Source organism: Oculina patagonica, unplaced genomic scaffold (assembly GCF_052425735.1).
Source record: "Oculina patagonica isolate OP01 unplaced genomic scaffold, crgOcupat unplaced27, whole genome shotgun sequence".
In the NCBI taxonomy this organism is placed as follows: Eukaryota; Metazoa; Cnidaria; class Anthozoa; order Scleractinia; family Oculinidae; genus Oculina; species Oculina patagonica.
The window spans coordinates 20,419-36,851 of record NW_027558112.1 but is presented as its reverse complement, the minus strand read 5'-3'; the positions used below and the strand labels follow the sequence as shown (position 1 = coordinate 36,851).

General features: G+C 38.4%; 1 long non-coding RNA gene across 2 annotated transcripts; it reads right to left on the bottom strand.

Annotated features, from left to right (window-relative positions):
* Nucleotides 1-757: 757 nt before the first annotated feature.
* On the bottom strand, nucleotides 758-4,794 carry LOC144640353 (uncharacterized). 2 transcript variants are annotated; one of them, XR_013568339.1, is made up of 3 exons: nucleotides 4,420-4,794; nucleotides 3,960-4,085; nucleotides 758-1,623 (listed from the first exon to the last, which is right to left on the bottom strand). It is a non-coding gene; the product is annotated as an uncharacterized LOC144640353 (long non-coding RNA). The 2 variants fall into 2 exon arrangements; XR_013568340.1 differs by lacking the exons at nucleotides 3,960-4,085; nucleotides 4,420-4,794 and adding an exon at nucleotides 2,540-3,095.
* Nucleotides 4,795-16,433: the final 11,639 nt, after the last annotated feature.

Sequence of the window (16,433 nt, the reverse complement as noted above, 5' to 3'; positions counted from 1 at the left end):
ACAAACAAAATCAATCAAAACGTTTTAATTCCACCGACAGCATTATGATCCAGAAGTCTGGATGGGAAATTATGCTGCAAAACGGGTAATTATGTAACCTTCGAAGATAAGGAGGGGGTAGTAGGGCTGCATGTTGGGGTAGATGGTAAATGGGGTAGGTGGTAAATTAGCAAAGCACTTAACATTTAGAGTATATAGGAAATAATATACATCTACATTAAGAATATGGTTAATTTTCTTTTTTTCATTCATTCATTTGTTTTTATTTTCACTATTTGCCTATATTTTAATTTTGAATGGAAATGGCAGAGGTCATACATGTAGCAAAGGGTTTACAGCATATTGCCATAAGCTAATGCCAAGCAAACCGGAGTGAAAGCTAACCACAAGCAAACTAGAGTGAAAGCTAATCCCAAGCACACCGGATGAATAAAGCTAACTGCGAGCAAACAGGGGTGAACCTAACTACAAGCAAACCGGAGTGAAACTAACTGGAAGCAAAGAAGGGACATTCTGTAACCCCATCCCACCCCCCTCGCCCCCCCCCCCAAAAAAAAAAGGATGATAGCACCTTTTTTACTTTTACATGTCTTTTTCACTTACAGAAATAAAAAAAAAAAAAAAATTCTGGGAAGATAGAATATTGTTTGTGTGTCTCAAACTCAGTTTTGTTCTTTGATTACGCAGAAAAAATAGAATCATGTTTGCTTGTGTATAAAACTATGCAAGAAAAAAAGCATCAATACTTTGACTGCTCTTTTAAAAATTTGTATGCTTTATTGTACACATTTTTGTGGAGTCATGTTGCCCATTCGTCATGAAGTTCACAAAGTAAGCAAATGAGTCACAATTTGGTTGCTTCATGGTACCTAATGGATACTGCAAATTTAATCTGGCTTTAGAATATTTCACTAATTTTAACATTATAGCTGTTCTTATAAATTGTACGCAGCATACAACACATAAGAATGAAATTGGTATTGCATATTGCTTGCAATCACGATTTTAACCTCTATACTTAAGAATTACACCAGTTTCAGCATTACCAATCCAAATTCAAATTATTACATTGCTTTTTACCTCCACTACCTCCCCCAAGGTCAACCAAAGATCTTATGATATACAGTAATAAGACAACTACATGTAAGTCCTGTGTAGTCGAGGGCTCAAAATATTTGGACACTTACAGGTCATGTTAACCGGCCAAAGAGATTTTAGCTTGGTCACATGTAGTTTCTTACCAGCCAAAACATTGAAAATAGCAATTTTAAACTCCCATTCATTTCTGCTGTTACTGTTTTGGCTGCATAAATTATTCTTAAAAAGATCACTTCATAATGCCCTTGTTACATCTAAAAAGATGTGAAAGAGACAGGTCAATCAAGAAGTTGTTTTCTGAAGTACACTGTAAATACGTTAACATTTAAAATATAAACTTTGCTCATTTGCAGCTTTTCTTGATTTCAATTTACATGTAATTTACTAGTCTCTTGAAAATGGCATCATGAAGACACCCAAACATCAAGCTGGATAATCTTAATCCTTCCTGTTTTCTTTTGATGTCCTTGTCCACATTCTGTTTTTGTGTCTGTGGCTCTGCAAATTCTGAAATTCATGTTAACCCTGAAAAAAGTCAAATGCCACAGATTAAATTAAAATTGATTAATTGGTATGAAAATCAATAATTTATAAAACAAAACACTTAACGCAAGCTTGTATAAAGTGAAGCAAAACTACTGGATGCGAAAGGATACCTTATATATTTAACAGAGATGTATCAGCACAGACTATTTTTTTTACTGATAACTGCGAAGTCAACTACAGAAAAAAAAACCGGTAACTCGAACTCGGATAACTCGAACAACCTTGCTAACTCAAACTCACTTCCATTTCCCTTGGATTTGACCCCACTTTTCAGTCATTTTTACTCGGTTAAATTCGAACTCGGATAACTCGAAAACCCCGCTAACTCGAACTAAATTTTGTTTCCCTTGAACAAAATTTGGGTCAAACTTTTTACGCTGATAACTCGAATTCCAGAACTTGCAACTCGCAACGGTTGCCCATTGATTATAGCAATGAACAGATCATGTATTTGACAGTCATTTTCCACTCTTAACAAAAGAATGTGTGGTCGCTTTAGAGTTTCTGGCAAGATAAGTTCAATTTGCACAGTACTGTATACTGAAGTGCTTAAAAATCAGTAAACTATCAATTATTAACTTGGCAAATAAAATATTCAATCAACCCCGCTAACTCGAAAAACCCCGCTAACTCGAACTCATTTTCGTTTCCCTTCAGAGTTCTAGCAGGGTTCTACTGTAAATATTTCAGGACCTGAACAATCGATGAAAATCGATGATCGGAAAATCAATCGATCAATCGATGACAATCGATTAATTACTGTTGATTGGCATCGATTGGCATCGGCCAATCGATGATCAATCGATAATCACACTTTGGTGGTCGCGAACTTCATCGATTGCCATCGATTGGCATTAAACACACAATCAATCCGAAGCATGAAGTAAATACTTACATATGTTGTTTTGTAAAAAAAAATAATAAAGCTCCTTTCCATTGAGATGAAGTTTACATCATAAGCTTTAATGTTTCTGTTTTTCATTCGAGTTTCCTACTGTTTGCTAGCGCTAGAATTCCAAAGACACTTCGTTATTCGTGACCGAGTCAAAAATGGCGGACGTGACAGGCGAAACTCATCACCAGACTCCCACTGTTGTCTCGTTTTCGTTCCGACGTACGGACGACGTATTTTTGAGTTCTCTCTGCTACTGTTTGATTTGAAATATTTCGGACGAGCGAGAAAATGTTTATGGACTACAAGACAGAGTTTTAGAAAAATTACATTGTACTTAGACAGCGAGGAATTCTGTAAGTTGCGATTTCTATTTACTTTGCCAGGAGTTGGTTCGAAAGCAAACCAGACCGAAAAGCGTACGCTTCGTTGATGGAGGCGAATAAGACTTAAGCTCAAAACGTTTGTTTTAAATAATTATTGCCTTATTACTGTTAAGTTAGTAAGTTTCTCGTTGTATTGACATTTTTTGGAAAGGTTATCATTGTTGTTGCTAATAAAATATAACACACAAGAGAGACCGTGTGTTTTAAAGTAAACATATTTATCAAATACTAGTCAAATAAAAAACGATGGCAGTTAAATGATCGATTGAATTGGTAATCGATGATATTGATAATCGATGAAAATCGATGTTAGTTAATTGATCGATTGTCATCGATTATCGATGAAATTGATAATCGATGACAATCGATAATCACAAAAACTTTAGCGATCGATTGTTCATCGATTATCAATATCAATCGATTAATTGATATCGATTGTCATCGATTGTTATCGATTGCCATCGATTATCGATTCCATCGATTGTTCAGGTCCTGATATTTTAATAAACTCAAAGCATCACTGCAAACCCTTACACTCCCTCTTTAAAAGGTTTGACCTTTAAATACTCCCCCTCCCCTCTACCCCTATATATACATGTACATGCATAGGAAAAACATTGCCACATCTTAAAAGCTTTTTTCTTAACAGTAATACTAAGATTTTTAAAGATACACATTTAATTAATAATAAGTTTGCATGCACAGCTGCATACAGTGTCTAAAATGGCATGAATTTACTCACAAAGATTCCAGTTTTCCAGTAGTCATTAACCTTTGTTGTGTGCATTTTCCAAATTCCACAACAAGATTGTGATTTTTTTATGACAAATATAACATTTACTGTTGACATTCTGAATGAAACCAGCAAAACAGACCTCAAAATCTCAAAATTGTTGACATTGTTATGTAATCCACATGAACGCTCAATAGTGAACAGAACTACATGACAAGTGGATTATTTAATATATTTGGGAACGAAAGAGCTAAGTAATGAAGCTGAAGTTTATTTACTCTGACTAAATGAACAGTAATTTTACCTCCATCATGAATATCAATAAACTGCATACACTGAATCGATCTATTTCACTCGGAGTTAACGAAATTCCAGGTGCTTCGTGCAAACTGACATCACTTTCATTCTCATCTCAGCTGCTCTTCCAGCACTGTAAAACAAAATAATCATATCACAAGCATTTAAAAATCGTAAGCTTAATTTTCTTCGAGATGTGTTGAAGTGATATTCTTTGTGAATTCGTTCCTCGAAGGCCCAACAATTATTTGTTTACATAATCAAATCCTCCTATTTGATCAGTAAAACCTGGTAAAACTGAATTTTAAGGAATAGTATTTTTCAACATTGTTCATGTCACAAGCAAATGCTTAGTGGCGAAAGCAAGTAAAATGTGCCGTCAATATAAGCTTACTTTGCGTATAAAGTAAGCTTAAGACAAAACGTAGAGATATTAAATGACGGAAACACTGCAGTTTTGTACTCACCAGTTGGCCGCAGTAGGTACACTCGTCTGCTCGTTTTATCTCCGTTCCCTTGTTCTCCGCTATTTCTTTGCCTGTTTCCTCGGCACCTCTCTTGCTATTTTAGTCGCTTTTCTTCGCTACTTTGCTACCAGGTTCGACAGGCGCTTTGCTATACTTTTTCGCCTGCTTTCTGTCCGGGTTTTCTGGATCTCTCGCGATCTCTTTCCCGTCGCAAATCGCTTAAACCCTGTTTCCTCGAAGTTAAGTTTACCCTGCTCTCGTTTGTAGTCATCGGCATAACAAGGAGCCAAAATAAATGTGTTTGTCTCAAGTTCTAACTTTCAGACTAGCTGTTTAGACCTCACACTTTTTTTTCCTCATACTGCAAAATTATTTCGCGCCAGTACTGCGCGAGTTGTCAAGACCTTTCAAGATCCCGGATGTGCGCAACACCGTACGTACGTTTGTACGCCGCCGTACGCGCCCGCGAGGCATGCCGCTAGCCATGATGACCATGAAAACTCGGATGCAGAGGTTTCCTATTTTATTTCATGTGTTTTTTTTTTTTTCATGTGTTTTTTTTTATGGGTATGGTGCTCCGCTCTGCGGCCCTTACGGGCCGCTAAGGAGCTCCGCTAATATGCGAAAAAAGTGCTATTTCTCTGGTGTTCATAAATGACACAGACTTGATAGCCTGCGTAGCAGGCGCCGTAGTTTCCAGCGCGCGTATTCTCGCGATCGCGCACTCTTTTAAACACACTTAAAAACGTACACAGATGTCTGCTACGCAGGCTACGGGTTTGACAGATTGATAACTCTTGACAAATCTTTAAATTCTTTTTAACGTTAAAATGTCACAAAATGTAGGCAATAAATGAGGTTTAATCACTGTTTTTTAAATACAACACGCGATGATTAAAATGTTTCCGTCCACAAAAGGGATAGTTGCATTTCAAGAACTTCTTATAAATCAAATCCCAAAATCAAAACGAAAGTTGATATGGTAAGTGATGACAGAAACGAAATGAAACTTAAAACATAAACGTTACTAAAAGTGAAATAAAAAAGCATATGTAACAAAAATGTAAACCAAAATGAAAACGCTGATAAAAATGCAAACGCAAATACAAATAAAATGAAAACGCCGATGAGAATGCAAACGCAGATAAAAATAAAAATGAAAAGGCTGATAAAAATGCAGACGCAAATAAAAATAAAAAATGAAAAAAATGAAATCAAAAATGAAAATGAAAACGCCGATGAAAATGCAAACGCAAATAAAAAGGAAAATGAAAACGGCTGAGCCACCTCGGTTTCCGTAAAATGAGGCAATTTAGCAACTGTGTTCTAAGTACATATACTAATGCCCTACTACTTGAGGGGGACATGGGGGGGCCCTGAAAACCGCAACACCGCAAAAATAATACATAAACACCGCATCACCGTAAGAAATTTTGATGAAACACCGTCATCGCAATATAATCAAGTTACTTATCAATAAAAACATATTAGAATTGGGTTAAAGATTAATAGACAATATTTGACTGTATTTTGTTATAAATTTAACATATAAGGACGGATTAACGAAGATAACAGAGACAAATGTAGTTCTGCAAGTGTAAGACAAGAAACCGTAACACCGCTAATAATTCAGTCGTTTCACCGAACACCGTATATTAAAAAAAACAAACATCGCACACCGTAGAGTTTAAGATCACCGCAACACCGCAAGATTTTATTTTATTCACCGCAACACCGCATAAAAAAGTGAGCAACACCGCAAACCCCCATGTCCCCCCCCCCCCCCCCTACCTGATTTGTCTTGTCATCTGTCAGTGGGCTTTATTTTGCAGGCTAGATGCGACCCTTTTAAAATATTGGAAGATTTAAAAAAAAAACACAGCCGCAATTTTCGTTTCCCAAGAATTGATGTTTAATAAACAAACAAAGTCTCGCCTAGTGCGACCCCGGCCTTACTGGGCTTACTGGCGAGTTGAACAATCTACAGTAATACGATAACAGCTTGGCAGCTAAGCTCGCGCGGGGTGCAAAAGGAATGCTCCCCGTTTGGTAATTACCATTTATCCCCTTTAGTAATCGCTATTGTCTCGCTTTGCTACACAAGAACTTTCAGCGCATGGTGCGGCCGGTTTGCCAGCACTGGAAATTGTGTTTTTAGGGTTAAGCCAGTAGCCATGAAATCCTTTCTTGTATTCTGCGTCTCGCTTTGCTTCGTCGAAGGTATGTTATACTTTGTAAACCATTGCTTAGTCAATACATTTTTGAATTGCTATGTGGAGGCCAGGCTCATAGCAAGTAACATGAACTAACAGGCGATCGAGCCGAACTACTTGCCTCGGTCAAAATCTTGAATATACTTTTTTCTCATGTTCTTGTTAGAGGCAATGTATGACTTGTAAGCTAGAAAATATTCAAGAAGTGTTTCTTTTTCTGATATTGCCTTAAAAAATGGGCTTTTCGGGCCTTCGAATTCTGCCCCCTAGCGGCTGACGCCGTCGCAATTAAATTTTGCTATTGTGTCTTTTGGTCGTCGAAGTCTGGCTACGGAGCTGAAGGCCCGGTTCAGAAACCGAACTTTTTGTGAGCCGAACTGGCATGGACCGACCCAAATGAAAAAAAAGTACGCCTGATTCGGACTTCGAATTTTTATTAGCCGTTAGACTACGGCCGAAATTATTATTATTCGTTTGATATGGTAAACACTCTCCACGACGCATGCTGCGCTTTCTGAGTTCAAATGCTTGACCATTGGGATCAGCACGGAAACGTTTGGCGTCTGAGAACAAAAGCTGTTCCAAAGTAGCTCATATTCAAAATTCCCGTCCAAGCCAGGTGGGACAAACGGCTGAGCCGAACCGAACATTTTATGTACTTATGTAATTTTAATAATTTTTAAATGTATCGAATGGATTATAAAATGTATCAATCGTCACCTTGGATCAAAATGTCTTCGACAAAACTACAGATCGTTCTCCATACTAATTGCTTCATTTTTATTTTCTTCTATCTGTTCAGCTTTGGACGTCCCGTGTAACTCTCCATGTCTCTTGGTCTCAACCCGAAAAGATATAGCAGCTTTAGATTACAACAACGCTACAAGTTATCCAATCATCTCGAATTTACGAAAGGCCCTCGCTATAGACATCCACTTCAGCCTGGGCTATATCTTTTGGAGTGAATATTGGAGACGAACCATCAAGCGAGCTAACATCGATGGAACAAATATCACAGGTTTAGATTTTTCAGATTTTTTTTTTTATTATTTTACACTATTTACAGAAAACATACACTATTACACTATTTATAGAAAGAACATTAATTAAAAGATAGAAAATATAACAACAAAAAGCCAAAATAAAATGTGCTTAGTGACTAAAAAGGCATAAGCTATCGTGTTGGTCAGTGACACGTACAAGAAACAGATCATACATATCTATTACAAGAAAAAATAAAAGAAAAATTACAAAGTGAAAAATAAAAGTATACAGACGATAAACGTGTTAAATGATGATAAATCGTAGGTAAGCGGCAGAATATAAATAGATTATGCAGAAGAGTAGAGGCTAACGTTTATTTCCACGAAAATAAGGGGCGTAGAACCTTTTGTTAATCTTTAACGTGAAGCTTTGGGTAGCATACAACGTATGAAAAAAAATATTTACGTCACAAACGCGAAGAGATTTCTTTTTAAAGGATGGTTGGTTTGGTGAGAGCAAAATAATGGCCTCCGAAAAGTTACTGGAACTAGTGACAGAAACGTTTTAGAAACTTTAAAACGCCAATTCGGCGAATCATTGGCTAGTAAATTAATCATCATCATCATCATCATCATCATCATCATCGTCATCGTCATCATCATCATCATCATCATTAGTAGTATTATTGTCATTATCATTATTATCATTGCTTCGCGTGAATGTTCCTTTCAACTTTTTATCTTTTTAGTGAGGTTTCATATTTATAATTGCTGTTTGCCAGATTTGACGTCGACTTGACGTCAAACGCCACAAAGAATAAGTAACTTTTTTAGAGAAATTTTAACCTCGTAAACCTTTAATCCTTGAGGAGTGTTAACCCTATTCAGACCAAGGGGGGGGGGGGGGGCTTTTGAGGCCCGCGCTGACTTTGAACTTCTATACCTTTTTTAAGGTTTAACCAAACGCTGCCAAACTTTCTGAGTTTTCCTAAAATTTTTCTGGCAACAATTTGGTAGGGTTGGATGATGTGTCAGGAACTTGACATCACCATGGCAACGGCATTTTGACAGGCATGTTTTCCCAAATTTGTAATTTTGCGTGTTTCTGTTAATAAAATTATTTCTACATTTTACGGGTTTAAAGCACATTTTTATTCATTTTGGTTACTTTGCAGTGATTTTGGGTGGTTTTCTGACATTTTGGGAAAATTTTGAAATCCAAGATGGCGGATCCAAGATGGCGGCTGTTTTGACATCATGATGTAATTGTCACGTTATGTGACGTCACCATCCCACGTGACGTATACCAAAAAAAAAAACAGTTTCGGACGTACAATACATCCTATAAGTTTCATAATGATTGCTTAAATATTCTGGAAGATACATGGGGGGCTTCCGAAGCCCTCCCCCCCCCCAGTCTGAGAAGGTCCAAAAAAGCGGTCTGAATAGGTTAAGAGGTAATGCCAATCAATTTCAATCCGTCATGAAAGTGGGCGGAAGTCATCCCGTAGAGGAATTGGGTTAAGCGCAGCGTACGTTTTAGAGACACATAATATAGACCTGAAGAAGTGAATACAGAGCGCGGAAAAGTCGCGTCATCTTCGTGTTACAGTTGGCGGAGTACATCGGACGTTTCAATCCGAGCTAAGGTTATAGGAAGAACGACAAAAGCGCGCTCGATAGCACTTGCTTCCCTTCTACAGCAAATGAGCTGCGAACACTTCGAAATGTATTTCTACATGCCTGCTTTAACCCGATAGGAGTTAAGAAATGTGGTGCAAGCTTAAATATACCCAGAATGTTTACGTTATTCTTGCGTATACAGCTATTTCAGTTAACGTTGTCCGGATTAAAGCTAAAAGACAAGACTGAAAGGCAGTATGGGTAGAAGAAGAGGGCAACTGCGCGTGCTGAATACAAAAATATATCGTGACATGACAAACGCGAAATTGCACGTTTTCTATTTACTCAGACATGTGAAACAAGGTGCTTTTAGTCACACCGAATTTTAGAATAGTTTTTCAAAGTCAGAGCTAAGCGACAGTGAAAGTAAAGCTACAGAAAGGCCTCCTAATAAGAAAAACAAACTCTTGAATTCTCCACGTGCGAAATACAAATTTGTGCATTTAATGAATGAAACTTATATGTAAATTTGTAGTGAATACCCAGAACACCATACGGCATTGCCTTTTAGCTTTAGCTTTGACCCGACAACGTTTATTGAAATAGCTGTATTCGTTATTGCGCAAAAATTGTAACTAAATAATGTGAAACAATCTAAATTTTCTCCTTTCTACCTGAAGAAGACTGATTTGATCAGCCGAAATATAGTACTTCAAAGATCACAAAGCTACGTTGAATGGGCTTTTGCTCTCTTCTTACTGACCTTACTGGCTAAATTATTTTTTCTCGCCCGCATATTAAAAGTTGACCATGGACGTGACTGTCAAAAGGCGTTGAGCTGTCAACACCGCTGGACCCCCTGCGAAATTTTAGCGCAGGAAAGCGTTGCTCGCTGGCTTGTCGATCTCGCTTGTCTGCTTGCCGGTGCTTGTGGCAGTTCTTATTGTAGTTTGTGACGGAGGGAGACAAAAAGAAAGACATTAAAGCCTTTGGATTCCAAAGGCTAATCGACGGACGCGATACTCGCAGCCATCGAGATCGAGCAATCGCTTGAATTGAAATACCGCTGCTTTTTCTGTTCTGGCTTTTGCTCCCTGCCCTTGTGTTGTAAGTCTTCTTTCTCGTATTGCTTCGGGCAGTTTTCCTTTTTCTTTATTATCCATCGCGATAGACAGAAACTCCCGAGAAATTATACATTTTCACTGCACGACTTCGATTTGCGTTTGAATTGGCGGCCGTCGGCAAAGAAAACTTTGATCTTGAAATGATACCCACCACCATTTTCCCGCGAGTTTCGGCAAACACATGTGATTGGGCCTGATTGGTGTCTTGAGGTGTTAATCTAGAAGACCACTCCCAAGGGGCGTGTTATGTTTACGAAACTTTCTAAGACGTATTTCTCGACTAAATTTTCATTGCATTTTGTGAACTTTAAGTGGATACATTACGCCGCCTCAATCCAAAAATATTGCGTAAGCAAACTTTAAGTTTTTAGCGGAGCTCCTAAGCGTAGCACCATAACCATGAACTGAAGGAACACTATCAAAATGAGTTTTCATGGTCAACATGGATAGCGGCATGGTTCGCGGGCGCGTACGAACGGCGTACAGTACGGAGTCGCGCAACATGGCGGCCATAGCTTGATGGTAAAAAGAGTGAAGCAAGACGGCCGTATCAAGGCGGCCTTTAAAATTTAAAGGGGTTTGAAAAGAAAAACAAGAAGCAATGAAACAAAATGTGGCTGAAAATTACGTGTAGAAAGTAATCGACCACCAAAAAAGTGGACATTGAGAGCCATAATCGATCGATGACTTTCGTGTCTATCTGTAAAGCATCGTACAGGAAGGAGCATTCGAAAGCTTAATCGGGTTGATATAATAAACAAACCATTTTATTGCTACGGGGTAAAAAAAAAAAAAAAAAAAAAATGACCCCCTGGGATTTGAACTCGCGACCTCCCGAGCCGCAGACTGGCACCTTACCGATTGAGCTAATCCGACAGACTATGTAATGGACGTTGAATATATCCTATATCAATGTAATAGATATTGTGGAGTCTACTAAACTGCTGCGAAACTATAACAGGATCGCAAAACTGTTTTCTATTGCTAGAAAGCAGATAATTTACTGTACTCTAAAGTAATTTTTCGTGCCATGAGTAATGATTTTGCCCCGTTTTAAGATTATTAGTTTTGTCGTACTGCTGACATTCAGTTTAACCGTGAGCTATTTAAATTTGTCTTGCACCTATAAACCGCCATAAACATTAGTACTTTGGCCGCTTATTCACTAGAATGAAAACATTGTAAGCTCCAGTGAAAATTAAATAAATGGGGAGCTCCGCTTTTAGGCGTGCCTAAATCTATATATTAAAAATAACTTATTTTGAATCCCCGACACACTTTGGAAGACAAACATCTGCTGAGTGTCATTGAGTTATTATTTTTATCTTATGGTCAAAATCCGACGAGTTTGCGCGTTATAAACATCGCTTTATTTGCACTTAACAGATCAAAGCGCCATCAATATTTGATTTCTCGAGTTAAAATTGTTTGCATGTCATTCTTGGTTCAATAAGCTTTAAAATGATATACAGGCGTAGATATTTTTATTAAAATAACGCGCCCGTGAGAATAATTTTGCGGAACGCACCCGCAAACCTGTTCTGTAACCTTAACGTCACTGCGAGGCACATGCAAACTTTTCCATTCAGTTTGGTTCCTGTTTATATAGCCTGCAAAAACATCCGCCTCTCAACGTTCCTGCGAACAGGTCCCGCTCGGCTAGCTTCGTTCGCCGCGTTTGCTCGCTTTTCTATTCGTTCGCTTCGCTTTTTTCGGCCTGCTCCTCTCGGGAGCCTCTTCGCAGGCTACTACGTTCCGCACGTAGTAGTAGGAACGATGAGAGGCGACTGTATTCGCAGGCTAGGCTCCTGTGTTTTGTTATATTTTTCAAGGGGGTAGTGTCGAAAACGAAGACCCGATCAAAAACGAAGACCCAATCGAAAACGAAGACGCGATCGAAAACGAAGACCCAATCAAAAATGAAGACGCGATCGAAAACGAAGACGTGATCGAAAACGAAGACTACCTATCGAAAACGAAGACATGATCAAAAACGAAGACCCACTCGCCGAAATCCCCAGGGAGCAGAGAAATTCTTTTAGAAGTATAGCTAATCAATAAAAGAAAAAAAGAAAAAAACCTTTCCTCTATAGCACTCTTGCGTATGTTTTCTCAGTAAAAACCACATCTGGGAGCCAATATTAATTCATTTATGAAGGTCCATTGCTTTAAAACTGATTCAAACACTGAACCGCTGTGTTTTGCTACCGCCGACGCTGCCATTAGAAGATTGCGGAGTAAAAGTGAGCGGCCAATACTTTTCAAAATAATGGCGGTGATGGCATATGGAACAATCGATTCGAAGCAATACTTAAGCAATGGACCATCACAAATCTAAATAAATGTATATTGTCTCGCACAAAAGGGTTAAAGACGTAAGAGGTTTAAAAAAACTATTGATCGGTGCCAATAGAATTCCTCTGATCCCTGTGATTTTCGAGTGGATCTTCGTTTTCGACCAGGTCTTAGTTCTCGATCAGGTCTTCGTTATCGATTGAGTTTTAGGTCTTTGGTGTTCGTTTTGGAGGTCTTCGAACGAACGAACGAACGAGCGAAGGAACGAACGAACGAATGAACGAATGAATGAATGAATGAATGAATGAATGAATGAATGAATGAATGAATGAATGAATGAATGAATGAATAATGAATGAATGAATTACTTTATTTAAGTGTCGTAGTGTCTAGCTGCAAAGCTAATTGGGGGCACTAAAATTATTTATTAAAATATCATTACCCGCCGTTAGAAAAAATAACAACTCGATACATGGAAATCTATTTTTGACATTTTTTTGGCCATTCTGTTGAATCGAAGGTAAATCCTTCAGAGACAATACGTTGAACACTGTTTGTGACGATAAATCCGCCGGGGGAAGGGGGGGGGGGGGGTACTCAAAAAAGGTTTGTACGGGAGGCTCCGCCCCAAGGTCCAAACTCTTCTCCTTTATATACCATTTTGACAGGAAGGCAACCCTTTGATATACCTTTTACTGAAAAAAGGTACCCCTTTCATGACGTATGCCCAAAACAGGAAGTCTTGATGCCATTTTTATGTAGCTTTTAATAATTGAAATGATACAGCCATAAGGTGTATCTGTTCGAAATATTTTAATTGAAGGCCCTGGGCCTATGACCGATATCTCTACCCTTTCATGCTTCATATACCTTAAGCATGAAAAAGGTACCCTTTTTCGGGCACAGGGCTCAGATGAGACAAATTTGTCCGCACTTCAAAATGTCTACCGTGCAAAGAAATCTTCTTAGCGATGTTGTAAGCGAACGTGATTCATTGCGTTCATGCGATGGATTGTCATACGATATGTGCACGGCTAGTACGACGACACGTTATATTGGACAATTTATTTGGGCCGCTATTTCGACTAGTCAACTAGTCTTCTACAGCTCTGGCCCTGTAGAAGACTAGTAGACTAGTTGAAATATCGGCCAAATAAATTGTCCAATACAAAGTGACGTCGCACTAGCCGTGCATTTAAAATTACTGTTTTATACACCTCGAGTGAGTTCTAATACATGCATTTCCAAGCTACGTGAGATCCGACAAAGAATTGTGCCATAGTCTTCCTAACGTTGTGTGGCCCTCTGCATTTAATCGTCCCACATACGATATATGTTTACAGATTGTACTCCTCAAGCAACGTCCGCCAGGCGACCATTGTCAGAATATTAGATATCACCAGACACGCTGCTAACAGATATGCCATGACTGTGCTGGATCACCTGCGTTTACAAGATCGCTTAGAAGACTTTAGAAGATCGTTTTGCACCGTAGAAATTTTGCAATTTTGACAAATTTGACTCCTCTGAGCCCTGTGTTTCGGGCGAAGCCTCCCAGTATAGGCAATTTTAGGAACTAATAATAATCAATGAAAAAATACTGTTTCGGTGTTTTCAACCCGTGCGAATGCCCTAATATATCGAAGTCTTTTGAACGAAATTTTAAAATTTCTTGGATTCCACAAAGCAACTGTGTGAAGATTGGTAGCCAGATGGATCAGACTGCGCTGAACGATGGTGCGTGACAACAACACGCTGTAACGGTCACGCAAACCAGTGATTTATTTCTCATTCAGCTGTCACGTGCCCGATGTTAAAACGACACGATGCTATCCGTCGTGAACGGCTCTTGTTGGTGAATTCCTTGTTATTTTGTGAGTTTAAATAAAAAGAGGGCATCTCCAACTTGAAAATTAATGTTCTCAAGCGCCATCTCACCCAGCGACCAAACGCATTTTTATTTCAACACGGCGAAGTTTTATATAAATACCGGTCTGTACATATACAAATACTGCAGACGTTTTTTTCACGCCTCGTGGAAACCCGAGTCCCGTTTTTGCGCCAATTACAAAGAGAGTATGTTTGACAGTTCGACCGCACCTTAGCTTATTTAAATTTCGGCCGGTTAGATAAATGTATCTGGCGTTCTTTTTCTCCTCTCCCTCTCAGAAAATAAAATAAGAACGTCTGATCGCAGGTTAGGCTGAAGGTGTTACTCGCGTACCAGCAGCCTATCTTACTGGCGAGTTGACCAGGGGGTACCCTATATATTTCTGGGTGGGGGGTGAGACTCTGAAACCCTTAACTCCACGATGCTGTTCAGACATTATATGATGGCATTGCGTAACAACCTTAATATAAGTGTAACGACCGTACATTTCAGTTCGAAATATGGAAAAGAAATCCAATAAAAAATACGGACTTCTTTTCTTCTTCTGAGCGTCGTTTGTCTGTTTTTTGTTGCGTTTTGGGGCCTTTTTAAAGCGATTCTACCGAGTTTAATTCCATTGTTTTCCTCTCCTATGATGTAAAATGGAGGAAAACAATGCAATTGTGATCGCTCGAATCGCTCTCAAAAGACGTCATACACCCAGAAAATAAAATATGGAACAAGGTTAGCCACTTTCATGGACTTTTCATGGGGGCAGATAGGGTTACGTATGAAATATTTTTTTTTACGGGAAGGCTCTGTCCCGAGCTCAAAACCGTTTATCTTTTATAACTAACATGTTTAACCCTTTTATACCCCCGGCAGCCTTTAGAAAATGGTAACCTATAATTTAACATACCAACAGAAGGAATACAGTATCTTTTTTTCTGAACTTTTCACTCTGCTTATTCATGTAACTCAAAAACGAGCATGGTGACACACATGTTATTATTGAATAATGATTAGCATGTTAAAATGCAATGGTTTACAAAGATAAAACGATAAAAAATATATATATATATTTGGAGCGGTTTCAAAAGCACGATAAATTTTGAAAAAGTTAAGGAGCACTCATGTTTTTTAGGGACTTAATATAAGTTGAATTTTCGTCTCCCTTTGTCCCACAAGAATAACTCGGCTTGAGCGCGACTCCAACAGCGCGCGGTTTAGTTGAGTCGGTCGGCGATGAATTTGGCAGCAGCATTCTAACGTTGTGTTCTTAGCACGATCTGTTAAGGTTAACAGAGGGAAATGAAGGCCTTTATTGCCTTGTGTGTCTCACTTTGCCTTGTCGAAGGTAGGTTTTCCTTCTAAGTTTGTTCACTGAGTCAATCCAATCTTTAGCTTTAGTGATTGGTTATGCATTCTCGTCGTGTTGGAAGCAATAGATGAATTCTTGGCTTTATTTAAACTTGAGTGAAATTATGTTTACATACAATTTTAGCTCTAGAAAGTCGCTTTTATATTGGGTCATCCTTTTTTTTCGTGAGGTGTATAGAAAAACGCACAAATTTGATCCTTGAATAGCATCTAACTTGTTGAGAGTGTTTTAAAATTTTGTGACTCGTAGAGCATTTGTTGTTCTAATATTCAATGCCTTTTTTATTACATTGTATATGTGGCGGTAATTAAGGTCCCAAAAATAATCGTTATTAGTAATTTCTTCGAAATAGAACTTGTGATGAAAATTAGTCGCGCAAAGTCTTGACATTTCGACCTCTCCGATGCCATTTTCAAGTGCGAATATAGATAATAAATGAACATTAATACATTCGAAACTAACAGTATAAAATATAGTTAACACAGATAAGAATTTAACGAACGCCAGCCAAGTCATGGGGCGAGG